The sequence below is a fragment of the Budorcas taxicolor genome, chromosome 21, assembly GCF_023091745.1.
Source record: "Budorcas taxicolor isolate Tak-1 chromosome 21, Takin1.1, whole genome shotgun sequence".
NCBI classification, from domain to species: Eukaryota; Metazoa; Chordata; class Mammalia; order Artiodactyla; family Bovidae; genus Budorcas; species Budorcas taxicolor.
This window is the reverse complement of record NC_068930.1, coordinates 1,252,459-1,265,311: the sequence shown is the minus strand read 5'-3', so window position 1 is coordinate 1,265,311 and position 12,853 is coordinate 1,252,459.

Below are 12,853 nucleotides of genomic sequence, written 5' to 3'. Positions count from 1 at the left end.
GGTGGCCTCAGGAAAGGCCAGTCCCCATGCGAGTTGCTAGGGGACCTCTCGGGATTCCTCTCCCGTCAATGCCGGGGCCTCAGTCCTTGTGTGGAGTCGGGGCCGGAACCTGAGGATTCCTCTCCAGTGTTGCCATGGATCTTGGGGTGCTTCTGAGTCTCCCCAGGGGAGTCAGGCCTCGTCTCGAGTGGGGGCATGCACGTGCGCTTTCCTCCCGAGCTGCAGCAGTAGTGTCACGCTTCCTGTCACGTGGATCAAGGGATCTGTGGCTTTCCCTCGAGGCTGTCCCTCGAGGCTTTCCCACGAGGCTTTCCCACAGGGCTGTGCCACGTGCCACCTTGGTGTGAGTCGATCCTCGGCGTGAAAGACGAGCCGGTGAAGGGAAAAGAGGTTCCTCTGGAATGGACTGAGACATCTGGGGGACTCTTGGAATGGTGGCACGACCCTGGAGTTCCTCTCGCCGTTCCTGTTGAGAGGGCCTCCTCTTGAGATGCGACGGGAACGCCTGGAACTCTTTCCCGACGAAGCAGGGAAAGGATCCCTCATCTCGAGCTACGAGGCGGAAACGGGGCTCCTCTGGATGTGGGCGGGACCATCGTGATTCCTCTCGAGTGGAGACGGGTATGTCGGGGAACTTCTTGATTTGCACCAAGGGTGTGAAGGACCCTTTCAAATTTCCAGAGGGGAGGTGCGATCAACCTCGAGACGCCTCAGCGGAAATGGGCCTCATCTCGCCTGGAGGGGAGAACCTCCTGGATTTTCTCGAGTTGCGGCAGGTCTTCTCGAGTTACGACGGGGACCTCAGGGACCCGCTCTGGTGGCCTCAGGAAAGGCCAGTCCCCATGCGAGTTGCTAGGGGACCTCTCGGGATTCCTCTCCCGTCCATGCCGGGGCCTCAGTCCTTGTGTGGAGTCGGGGCCAGAACCTGAGGATTCCTCTCCAGTGTTGCCATGGATCTTGGGGTGCTTCTGAGTCTCCCCAGGGGAGTCAGGCCTCGTCTCGAGTGGGGGCATGCACGTGCGCTTTCCTCCCGAGCTGCAGCAGTAGTGTCACGCTTCCTGTCACGTGGATCAAGGGATCTGTGGCTTTCCCTCGAGGCTGTCCCTCGAGGCTTTCCCACGAGGCTTTCCCACAGGGCTGTGCCACGTGCCACATTGGTGTGAGTCGATCCTCGGCGTGAAAGACGAGCCGGTGAAGGGAAAAGACGTTCCTCTGGAATGGACTGAGGCATCTGGGGGACTCTTGGAATGGTGGCACGACAATGGAGTTCCTCTCGCCGTTCCTGTTGAGAGGGCCTCCTCTTGAGATGCGACGGGAACGCCGGGAACTCTTTCCCGACGAAGCAGGGAAAGGATCCCTCATCTCGAGCTACGAGGCGGAAACGGGGCTCCTCTGGATGTGGGCGGGACCCTCGTGATTCCTCTCGAGTGGAGACGGCTATGTCGGGGAACTTCTTGATTTGCACCAAGGGTGTGAAGGACCCTTTCGAAGTTCCAGAGGGGAGGTGTGATCAGCCTCGAGACGCCTCAGCGGAAATGGGCCTCATCTCGCCTGGAGGGGAGAACCTCCTGGATTTTCTCGAGTTGTGGCAGGTCTTCTCGAGTTACGACGGGGACCTCAGGGACCCGCTCTGGTGGCCTCAGGAAAGGCCAGTCCCCATGCGAGTTGCTAGGGGACCTCTCGGGATTCCTCTCCCGTCCATGCCGGGGCCTCAGTCCTTGTGTGGAGTCGGGGCCGGAACCTGAGGATTCCTCTCCAGTGTTGCCATGGATCTTGGGGTGCTTCTGAGTCTCCCCAGGGGAGTCAGGCCTCGTCTCGAGTGGGGGCATGCACGTGCACTTTCCTCCCGAGCTGCAGCAGTAGTGTCACGCTTCCTGTCACGTGGATCAAGGGATCTGTGGCTTTCCCTCGAGGCTGTCCCTCGAGGCTTTCCCACGAGGCTTTCCCACAGGGCTGTGCCACGTGCCACCTTGGTGTGAGTCGATCCTCGGCGTGAAAGACGAGCCGGTGAAGGGAAAAGAGGTTCCTCTGGAATGGACTGAGACATCTGGGGGACTCTTGGAATGGTGGCACGACCCTGGAGTTCCTCTCGCCGTTCCTGTTGAGAGGGCCTCCTCTTGAGATGCGACGGGAACGCCTGGAACTCTTTCCCGACGAAGCAGGGAAAGGATCCCTCATCTCGAGCTACGAGGCGGAAACGGGGCTCCTCTGGATGTGGGCGGGACCCACGTGATTCCTCTCGAGTGGAGACGGGTATGTCGGGGAACTTCTTGATTTGCACCAAGGGTGTGAAGGACCCTTTCAAAGTTCCAGAGGGGAGGTGCGATCAACCTCGAGACGCCTCAGCGGAAATGGGCCTCATCTCGCCTGGAGGGGAGAACCTCATGGATTTTCTCGAGTTGCGGCAGGTCTTCTCGAGGTACGACGGGGACCTCAGGGACCCGCTCTGGTGGACTCAGGAAAGGCCAGTCCCCATGCGAGTTGCTAGGGGACCTCTCGGGATTCCTCTCCGGTCCATGCCGGGGCCTCAGTCCTTGTGTTGAGTCGGGGCCGGAACCTGAGGATTCCTCTCCAGTGTTGTCATGGATCTTGGGGTGCTTCTGAGTCTCCCCAGGGGAGTCAGGCCTCGTCTCGAGTGGGGGCATGCACGTGCGCTTTCCTCCCGAGCTGCAGCAGTAGTGTCATGCTTCCTGTCACGTGGATCAAGGGATCTGTGGCTTTCCCTCGAGGCTGTCCCTCGAGGCTTTCCCACGAGGCTTTCCCACAGGGCTGTGCCACGTGCCACCTTGGTGTGATTCGATCCTCGGCGTGAAAGACGAGCCGGTGAAGGGAAAAGAGGTTCCTCTGGAATGGACTGAGGCATCTGGGGGACTCTTGGAATGGTGGCACGACCCTGGAGTTCCTCTCGCCGTTCCTGTTGAGAGGGCCTCCTCTTGAGATGCGACGGGAACGCCGGGAACTCTTTCCCGACGAAGCAGAGAAAGGATCCCTCATCTCGAGCTACGAGGCGGAAACGGGGCTCCTCTGGATGTGGGCGGGACCCTCGTGATTCCTCTCGAGTGGAGACGGCTATGTCGGGGAACTTCTTGATTTGCACCAAGGGTGTGAAGGACCCTTTCGAAGTTCCAGAGGGGAGGTGTGATCAGCCTCGAGACGCCTCAGCGGAAATGGGCCTCATCTCGCCTGGAGGGGAGAACCTCCTGGATTTTCTCGAGTTGTGGCAGGTCTTCTCGAGTTACGACGGGGACCTCAGGGACCCGCTCTGGTGGCCTCAGGAAAGGCCAGTCCCCATGCGAGTTGCTAGGGGACCTCTCGGGATTCCTCTCCCGTCCATTCCGGGGCCTCAGTCCTTGTGTGGAGTCGGGGCCGGAACCTGAGGATTCCTCTCCAGTGTTGCCATGGATCTTGGGGTGCTTCTGAGTCTCCCCAGGGGAGTCAGGCCTCGTCTCGAGTGGGGGCATGCACGTGCACTTTCCTCCCGAGCTGCAGCAGTAGTGTCACGCTTCCTGTCACGTGGATCAAGGGATCTGTGGCTTTCCCTCGAGGCTGTCCCTCGAGGCTTTCCCACGAGGCTTTCCCACAGGGCTGTGCCACGTGCCACCTTGGTGTGAGTCGATCCTCGGCGTGAAAGACGAGCCGGTGAAGGGAAAAGAGGTTCCTCTGGAATGGACTGAGACATCTGGGGGACTCTTCGAATGGTGGCACGACCCTGGAGTTCCTCTCGCCGTTCCTGTTGAGAGGGCCTCCTCTTGAGATGCGACGGGAACGCCGGGAACTCTTTCCCGACGAAGCAGGGAAAGGATCCCTCATCTCGAGCTACGAGGCGGAAACGGGGCTCCTCTGGATGTGGGCGGGACCCTCGTGATTCCTCTCGAGTGGAGACGGCTATGTCGGGGAACTTCTTGATTTGCACCAAGGGTGTGAAGGACCCTTTCGAAGTTCCAGAGGGGAGGTGTGATCAGCCTCGAGACGCCTCAGCGGAAATGGGCCTCATCTCGCCTGGAGCGGAGAACCTCCTGGATTTTCTCGAGTTGTGGCAGGTCTTCTCGAGTTACGACGGGGACCTCAGGGACCCGCTCTGGTGGCCTCAGGAAAGGCCAGTCCCCATGCGAGTTGCTAGGGGACCTCTCGGGATTCCTCTCCCGTCCATGCCGGGGCCTCAGTCCTTGTGTGGAGTCGGGGCCGGAACCTGAGGATTCCTCTCCAGTGTTGCCATGGATCTTGGGGTGCTTCTGAGTCTCCCCAGGGGAGTCAGGCCTCGTCTCGAGTGGGGGCATGCACGTGCACTTTCCTCCCGAGCTGCAGCAGTAGTGTCACGCTTCCTGTCACGTGGATCAAGGGATCTGTGGCTTTCCCTCGAGGCTGTCCCTCGAGGCTTTCCCACGAGGCTTTCCCACAGGGCTGTGCCACGTGCCACCTTGGTGTGAGTCGATCCTCGGCGTGAAAGACGAGCCGGTGAAGGGAAAAGAGGTTCCTCTGGAATGGACTGAGGCATCTGGGGGACTCTTGGAATGGTGGCACGACCCTGGAGTTCCTCTCGCCGTTCCTGTTGAGAGGTCCTCCTCTTGAGATGCGACGGGAACGCCGGGAACTCTTTCCCGACGAAGCAGGGAAAGGATCCCTCATCTCGAGCTACGAGGCGGAAACGGGGCTCCTCTGGATGTGGGCGGGACCCTCGTGATTCCTCTCGAGTGGAGACGGCTATGTCGGGGAACTTCTTGATTTGCACCAAGGGTGTGAAGGACCCTTTCGAAGTTCCAGAGGGGAGGTGTGATCAGCCTCGAGACGCCTCAGCGGAAATGGGCCTCATCTCGCCTGGAGGGGAGAACCTCCTGGATTTTCTCGAGTTGCGGCAGGTCTTCTCGAGTTACGACGGGGACCTCAGGGACCCGCTCTGGTGGCCTCAGGAAAGGCCAGTCCCCATGCGAGTTGCTAGGGGACCTCTCGGGATTCCTCTCCCGTCAATGCCGGGGCCTCAGTCCTTGTGTGGAGTCGGGGCCGGAACCTGAGGATTCCTCTCCAGTGTTGCCATGGATCTTGGGGTGCTTCTGAGTCTCCCCAGGGGAGTCAGGCCTCGTCTCGAGTGGGGGCATGCACGTGCGCTTTCCTCCCGAGCTGCAGCAGTAGTGTCACGCTTCCTGTCACGTGGATCAAGGGATCTGTGGCTTTCCCTCGAGGCTGTCCCTCGAGGCTTTCCCACGAGGCTTTCCCACAGGGCTGTGCCACGTGCCACCTTGGTGTGAGTCGATCCTCGGCGTGAAAGACGAGCCGGTGAAGGGAAAAGAGGTTCCTCTGGAATGGACTGAGACATCTGGGGGACTCTTGGAATGGTGGCACGACCCTGGAGTTCCTCTCGCCGTTCCTGTTGAGAGGGCCTCCTCTTGAGATGCGACGGGAACGCCTGGAACTCTTTCCCGACGAAGCAGGGAAAGGATCCCTCATCTCGAGCTACGAGGCGGAAACGGGGCTCCTCTGGATGTGGGCGGGACCCTCGTGATTCCTCTCGAGTGGAGACGGGTATGTCGGGGAACTTCTTGATTTGCACCAAGGGTGTGAAGGACCCTTTCAAATTTCCAGAGGGGAGGTGCGATCAACCTCGAGACGCCTCAGCGGAAATGGGCCTCATCTCGCCTGGAGGGGAGAACCTCCTGGATTTTCTCGAGTTGCGGCAGGTCTTCTCGAGTTACGACGGGGACCTCAGGGACCCGCTCTGGTGGCCTCAGGAAAGGCCAGTCCCCATGCGAGTTGCTAGGGGACCTCTCGGGATTCCTCTCCCGTCCATGCCGGGGCCTCAGTCCTTGTGTGGAGTCGGGGCCGGAACCTGAGGATTCCTCTCCAGTGTTGCCATGGATCTTGGGGTGCTTATGAGTCTCCCCAGGGGAGTCAGGCCTCGTCTCGAGTGGGGGCATGCACGTGCGCTTTCCTCCCGAGCTGCAGCAGTAGTGTCATGCTTCCTGTCACGTGGATCAAGGGATCTGTGGCTTTCCCTCGAGGCTGTCCCTCGAGGCTTTCCCACGAGGCTTTCCCACAGGGCTGTGCCACGTGCCACCTTGGTGTGATTCGATCCTCGGCGTGAAAGACGAGCCGGTGAAGGGAAAAGAGGTTCCTCTGGAATGGACTGAGGCATCTGGGGGACTCTTGGAATGGTGGCACGACCCTGGAGTTCCTCTCGCCGTTCCTGTTGAGAGGGCCTCCTCTTGAGATGCGACGGGAACGCCGGGAACTCTTTCCCGACGAAGCAGGGAAAGGATCCCTCATCTCGAGCTACGAGGCGGAAACGGGGTTCCTCTGGATGTGGGCGGGACCCTCGTGATTCCTCTCGAGTGGAGACGGCTATGTCGGGGAACTTCTTGATTTGCACCAAGGGTGTGAAGGACCCTTTCGAAGTTCCAGAGGGGAGGTGTGATCAGCCTCGAGACTCCTCAGCGGAAATGGGCCTCATCTCGCCTGGAGGGGAGAACCTCCTGGATTTTCTCGAGTTGCAGCAGGTCTTCTCGAGTTACGACGGGGACCTCAGGGACCCGCTCTTGTGGCCTCAGGAAAGGCCAGTCCCCATGCGAGTTGCTAGGGGACCTCTCGGGATTCCTCTCCCGTCCATGCCGGGGCCTCAGTCCTTGTGTGGAGTCGGGGCCGGAACCTGAGGATTCCTCTCCAGTGTTGCCATGGATCTTGGGGTGCTTCTGAGTCTCCCCAGGGGAGTAAGGCCTCGTCTCGAGTAGGGGCATGCACGTGCGCTTTCCTCCCGAGCTGCAGCAGTAGTGTCACGCTTCCTTTCACGTGGATCAAGGGATCTGTGGCTTTCCCTCGAGGCTGTCCCTCGAGCCTTTCCCACGAGGCTTTCCCACAGGGCTGTGCCACGTGCCACCTTGGTGTGAGTCGATCCTCGGCGTGAAAGACGAGCCGGTGAAGGGAAAAGAGGTTCCTCTGGAATGGACTGAGGCATCTGGGGGACTCTTGGAATGGTGGCACGACCCTGGAGTTCCTCTCGCCGTTCCTGTTGAGAGGTCCTCCTCTTGAGATGCGACGGGAACGCCGGGAACTCTTTCCCGACGAAGCAGGGAAAGGATCCCTCATCTCGAGCTACGAGGCGGAAACGGGGCTCCTCTGGATGTGGGCGGGACCCTCGTGATTCCTCTCGAGTGGAGACGGCTATGTCGGGGAACTTCTTGATTTGCACCAAGGGTGTGAAGGACCCTTTCGAAGTTCCAGAGGGGAGGTGTGATCAGCCTCGAGACGCCTCAGCGGAAATGGGCCTCATCTCGCCTGGAGGGGAGAACCTCCTGGATTTTCTCGAGTTGCGGCAGGTCTTCTCGAGTTACGACGGGGACCTCAGGGACCCGCTCTGGTGGCCTCAGGAAAGGCCAGTCCCCATGCGAGTTGCTAGGGGACCTCTCGGGATTCCTCTCCCGTCCATGCCGGGGCCTCAGTCCTTGTGTGGAGTCGGGGCCGGAACCTGAGGATTCCTCTCCAGTGTTGCCATGGATCTTGGGGTGCTTCTGAGTCTCCCCAGGGGAGTCAGGCCTCGTCTCGAGTGGGGGCATGCACGTGCGCTTTCCTCCTGAGCTGCAGCAGTAGTGTCACGCTTCCTGTCACGTGGATCAAGGGATCTGTGGCTTTCCCTCGAGGCTGCCCCTCGAGGCTTTCCCACGAGGCTTTCCCACAGGGCTGTGCCACGTGCCACCATGGTGTGAGTCGATGCTCGGCGTGAAAGACGAGCCGGTGAAGGGAAAAGAGGTTCCTCTGGAATGGACTGAGACATCTGGGGGACTCTTGAAATGGTGGCACGACCCTGGAGTTCCTCTCGCCGTTCCTGTTGAGAGGGCCTCCTCTTGAGATGCGACGGGAACGCCGGGAACTCTTTCCCGACGAAGCAGGGAAAGGATCCCTCATCTCGAGCTACGAGGCGGAAACGGGGCTCCTCTGGATGTGGGCGGGAACCTCGTGATTCCTCTCGAGTGGAGACGGCTATGTCGGGGAACTTCTTGATTTGCACCAAGGGTGTGAAGGACCCTTTCGAAGTTCCAGAGGGGCGGTGTGATCAGCCTCGAGACGCCTCAGCGGAAATGGGCCTCATCTCGCCTGGAGGGGAGAACCTCCTGGATTTTCTCGAGTTGCGGCAGGTCTTCTCGAGTTACGACGGGGACCTCAGGGACCCGCTCTGGTGGCCTCAGGAAAGGCCAGTCCCCATGCGAGTTGCTAGGGGACCTCTCGGGATTCCTCTCCCGTCCATGCCGGGGCCTCAGTCCTTGTGTGGAGTCGGGGCAGGAACCTGAGGATTCCTCTCCAGTGTTGCCATGGATCTTGGGGTACTTCTGAGTCTCCCCAGGGGAGTCAGGCCTCGTCTCGAGTGGGGACATGCACGTGCGCTTTCCTCCCGAGCTGCAGCAGTAGTGTCACGCTTCCTGTCACGTGGATCAAGGGATCTGTGGCTTTCCCTCGAGGCTGTCCCTCGAGGCTTTCCCACGAGGCTTCCCCACAGGGCTGTGCCACGTGCCACCTTGGTGTGAGTCGATCCTCGGCGTGAAAGACGAGCCGGTGAAGGGAAAAGAGGTTCCTCTGGAATGGACTGAGACATCTGGGGGACTCTTGGAATGGTGGCACGACCCTGGAGTTCTTCTCGCCGTTCCTGTTGAGAGGGCCTCCTCTTGAGATGCGACGGGAACGCCGGGAACTCTTTCCCGACGAAGCAGGGAAAGGATCCCTCATCTCGAGCTACGAGGCAGAAACGGGGCTCCTCTGGATGTGGGCGGGACCCTCGTGATTCCTCTCGAGTGGAGACGGGTATGTCGGGGAACTTCTTGATTTGCACCAAGGGTGTGAAGGACCCTTTCGAAGTTCCAGAGGTGAGGTGTGTCAGCCTCGAGACTCCTCAGCGGAAATGGGCCTCATCTCGCCTGGAGGGGAGAACCTCCTGGATTTTCTCGAGTTGCGCCAGGTCTTCTCGAGTTAACCACGGGGACCTCAGGGACCCGCTCTGGTGGCCTCAGGAAAGGCCAGTCCCCATGCGAGTTGCTAGGGGACCTCTCGGGATTCCTCTCACGTCCATGCCGGGGCCTCAGTCCTTGTGTGGAGTCGGGGCCGGAACCTGAAGATTCCTCTCCAGTGTTGCCATGGATCTTTGGGTGCTTCTGAGTCTCCCCAGGGGAGTCAGGTCTCGTCTTGAGTGGGGGCATGCACGTGCGCTTTCCTCCTGAGCTGCAGCAGTAGTGTCACGCTTCCTGTCACGTGGATCAAGGGATCTGTGGCTTTCCCTCGAGGCTGTCCCTCGAGGCTTTCCCACGAGGCTTTCCCACAGGGCTGTGCCACGTGCCACCTTGGTGTGAGTCGATCCTCGGCGTGAACGACGAGCCGGTGAAGGGAAAAGAGGTTCCTCTGGAATGGACTGAGACATCTGGGGGACTCTTGGAATGGTGGCACGACCCTGGAGTTCCTCTCGCCGTTCCTGTTGAGAGGGCCTCCTCTTGAGATGCGACGGGAACGCCGAGAACTCTTTCCCGACGAAGCAGGGAAAGGATCCCTCATCTCGAGCTACGAGGCGGAAACGGGGCTCCTCTGGATGTGGGCGGGACCCTCGTGATTCCTCTCGAGTGGAGACGGGTATGTCGGGGAACTTCTTGATTTGCACCAAGGGTGTGAAGGACCCTTTCAAAGTTCCAGAGGGGAGGTGTGATCAGCCTCGAGACGCCTCAGCGGAAATGGGCCTCATCTCGCCTGGAGGGGAGAACCTCCTGGATTTTCTCGAGTTGCGGCAGGTCTTCTCGAGTTACGACGGGGACCTCAGGGACCCGCTCTGGTGGCCTCAGGAAAGGCCAGTCCCCATGCGAGTTGCTAGGTGACCTCTCGGGATTCCTCTCCCGTCCATGCCGGGGCCTCAGTCCTTGTGTGGAGTCGGGGCCGGAACCTGAGGATTCCTCTCCAGTGTTGCCATGGATCTTGGGGTGCTTCTGAGTCTCCCCAGGGGAGTCAGGCCTCGTCTCGAGTGGGGGCATGCACGTGCGCTTTCCTCCTGAGCTGCAGCAGTAGTGTCACGCTTCCTGTCACGTGGATCAAGGGATCTGTGGCTTTCCCTCGAGGCTGTCCCTCGAGGCTTTCCCACGAGGCTTTCCCACAGGGCTGTGCCACGTGCCACCTTGGCGTGAGTCGATCCTCGGCGTGAAAGACGAGCCGGTGAAGGGAAAAGAGGTTCCTCTGGAATGGACTGAGACATCTGGGGGACTCTTGGAATGGTGGCACGACCCTGGAGTTCCTCTCGACGTTCCTGTTGAGAGGGCCTCCTCTTGAGATGCGACGGGAACGCCGGGAACTCTTTCCCGACGAAGCAGGGAAAGGATCCCTCATCTCGAGCTACGAGGCGGAAACGGGGCTCCTCTGGATGTGGGCGGGACCCTCGTGATTCCTCTCGAGTCGAGACGGCTAGGTCGGGGAACTTCTTGATTTGCACCAAGGGTGTGAAGGACCCTTTCGAAGTTCCAGAGGTGAGGTGTGATCAGCCTCGAGACGCCTCAACGGAAATGGGCCTCAGCTCGCCTGGAGGGGAGAACCTCCTGGATTTTCTCCAGTTGCGGCAGGTCTTCTTGAGTTACGACGGGGACCTCAGGGACCCGCTCTGGTGGCCTCAGGAAAGGCCAGTCCCCATGCGAGTTGCTACGGGACCTCTCGGGATTCCTCTCCCGTCCATGCCGGGGCCTCAGTCCTTGTGTGGAGTCGGGGCTGGAACCTGAGGATTCCTCTCCAGTGTTGCCATGGATCTTGGGGTGCTTCTGAGTCTCCCCAGGGGAGTCAGGCCTCGTCTCGAGTGGGGCCCTGCACGTGCGCTTTCCTCCCGAGCTGCAGCAGTAGTGTCACGCTTCCTGTCACGTGGATCGACGGATCTGTGGCTTTCCCTCGAGGCTGTCCCTCGAGGCTTTCCCACGAGGCTTTCCCACAGGGCTGTGCCACGTGCCACCTTGGTGTGAGTCGATCCTCGGCGTGAAAGACGAGCCGGTGAAGGGAAAAGAGGTTCCTCTGGAATGGTCTGAGACATCTGGGGGACTCTTGGAATGGTGACACGACCCTGGAGTTCCTCTCGCCGTTCCTGTTGAGAGGGCCTCCTCTTGAGATGCGACGGGAACGCCGGGAACTCTTTCCCGACGAAGCAGGGAAAGGATCCCTCATCTCGAGCTACGAGGCGGAAACGGGGCTCCTCTGGATGTGGGCGGGACCCTCGTGATTCCTCTCGAGTGGAGACGGGTATGTCGGGGAACTTCTTGATTTGCACCAAGGGTGTGAAGGACCCTTTCGAAGTTCCAGAGGGGAGGTGTGATCAGCCTCGAGACGCCTCAGCGGAAATGGGCCTCATCTCGCCTGGAGGGGAGAACCTCCTGGATTTTCTCGAGTTGCGGCAGGTCTTCTCGAGTTACGACGGGGACCTCAGAGACCCGCTCTGGTGTCCTCAGGAAAGGCCAGTCCCCATGCGAGTTGCTACGGGACCTCTCGGGATTCCTCTCCCGTCCATGCCGGAGACTCAGTCCTTGTGTGGAGTCGGGGCCGGAACCTGAGGATTCCTCTCCAGTGTTGCCATGGATCTTGGGGTGCTTCTGAGTCTCCCCAGGGGAGTCAGGCCTCGTCTCGAGTGGGGGCATGCACGTGCGCTTTCCTCCCGAGCTGCAGCAGTAGTGTCACGCTTCCTGTCACGTGGATCAAGGGATCTGTGGCTTTCCCTCGAGGCTGTCCCTCGAGGCTTTCCCACGAGGCTTTCCCACAGGGCTGTGCCACGTGCCACCTTGGTGTGAGTCGATCCTCGGCATGAAAGACGAGCCGGTGAAGGGAAAAGAGGTTCCTCTGGAATGGACTGAGACATCTGGGGGACTCTTGGAATGGTGGCACGACCCTGGAGTTCCTCTCGCCGTTCCTGTTGAGAGGGCCTCCTCTTGAGATACGATGGGAACGCCTGGAACTCTTTCCCGACGAAGCAGGGAAAGGATCCCTCATCTCGAGCTACGAGGCGGAAACGGGGCTCCTCTGGATGTGGGCGGGACCCTCGTGATTCCTCTCGAGTGGAGACGGGTATGTCGGGGAACTTCTTGATTTGCACCAAGGGTGTGAAGGACCCTTTCAAAGTTCCAGAGGGGAGGTGTGATCAGCCTCGAGACGCCTCAGCGGAAATGGGCCTCATCTCGCCTGGAGGGGAGAACCTCCTGGATTTTCTCGAGTTGCGGCAGGTCTTCTCGAGTTACGATGGGGACATCAGGGACCCGCTCTGGTGGCCTCAGGAAAGGCCAGTCCCCATGCGAGTTGCTAGGGGACCTCTCGGGATTCCTCTCCCGTCCATGCCGGGGCCTCAGTCCTTGTGTGGAGTCGGGGCCGGAACCTGAGGATTCCTGTCCAGTGTTGCCATGGATCTTGGGGTGCTTCTGAGTCTCCCCAGGGGAGTCAGGCCTCGTCTCGAGTGGGGGCATGCACGTGCGCTTTCCTCCCGAGCTGCAGCAGTAATGTCACGCTTCCTGTCACGTGGATCAAGGGATCTGTGGCTTTCTCTCGAGGCTGTCCCTAGAGGCTTTCCCACGAGGCTTTCCCACAGGGCTGTGCCACGTGCCACCTTGGTGTGAGTCGATCCTCGGCGTGAAAGACGAGCCGGTGAAGGGAAAAGAGGTTCCTCTGGATGGACTGAGACATCTGGGGGACTCTTGGAATGGTGGCACGACCCTGGAGTTCCTCTCGCCGTTCCTGTTGAGAGGGCCTCCTCTTGAGATGCGACGGGAACGCTGGGAACTATTTCCCGACGAAGCAGGGAAAGGATCCCTCATCTCGAGCTACGAGGCGGAAACGGGGCTCCTCTGGATGTGGGCGGGACCCTCGTGATTCCTCTCGAGTC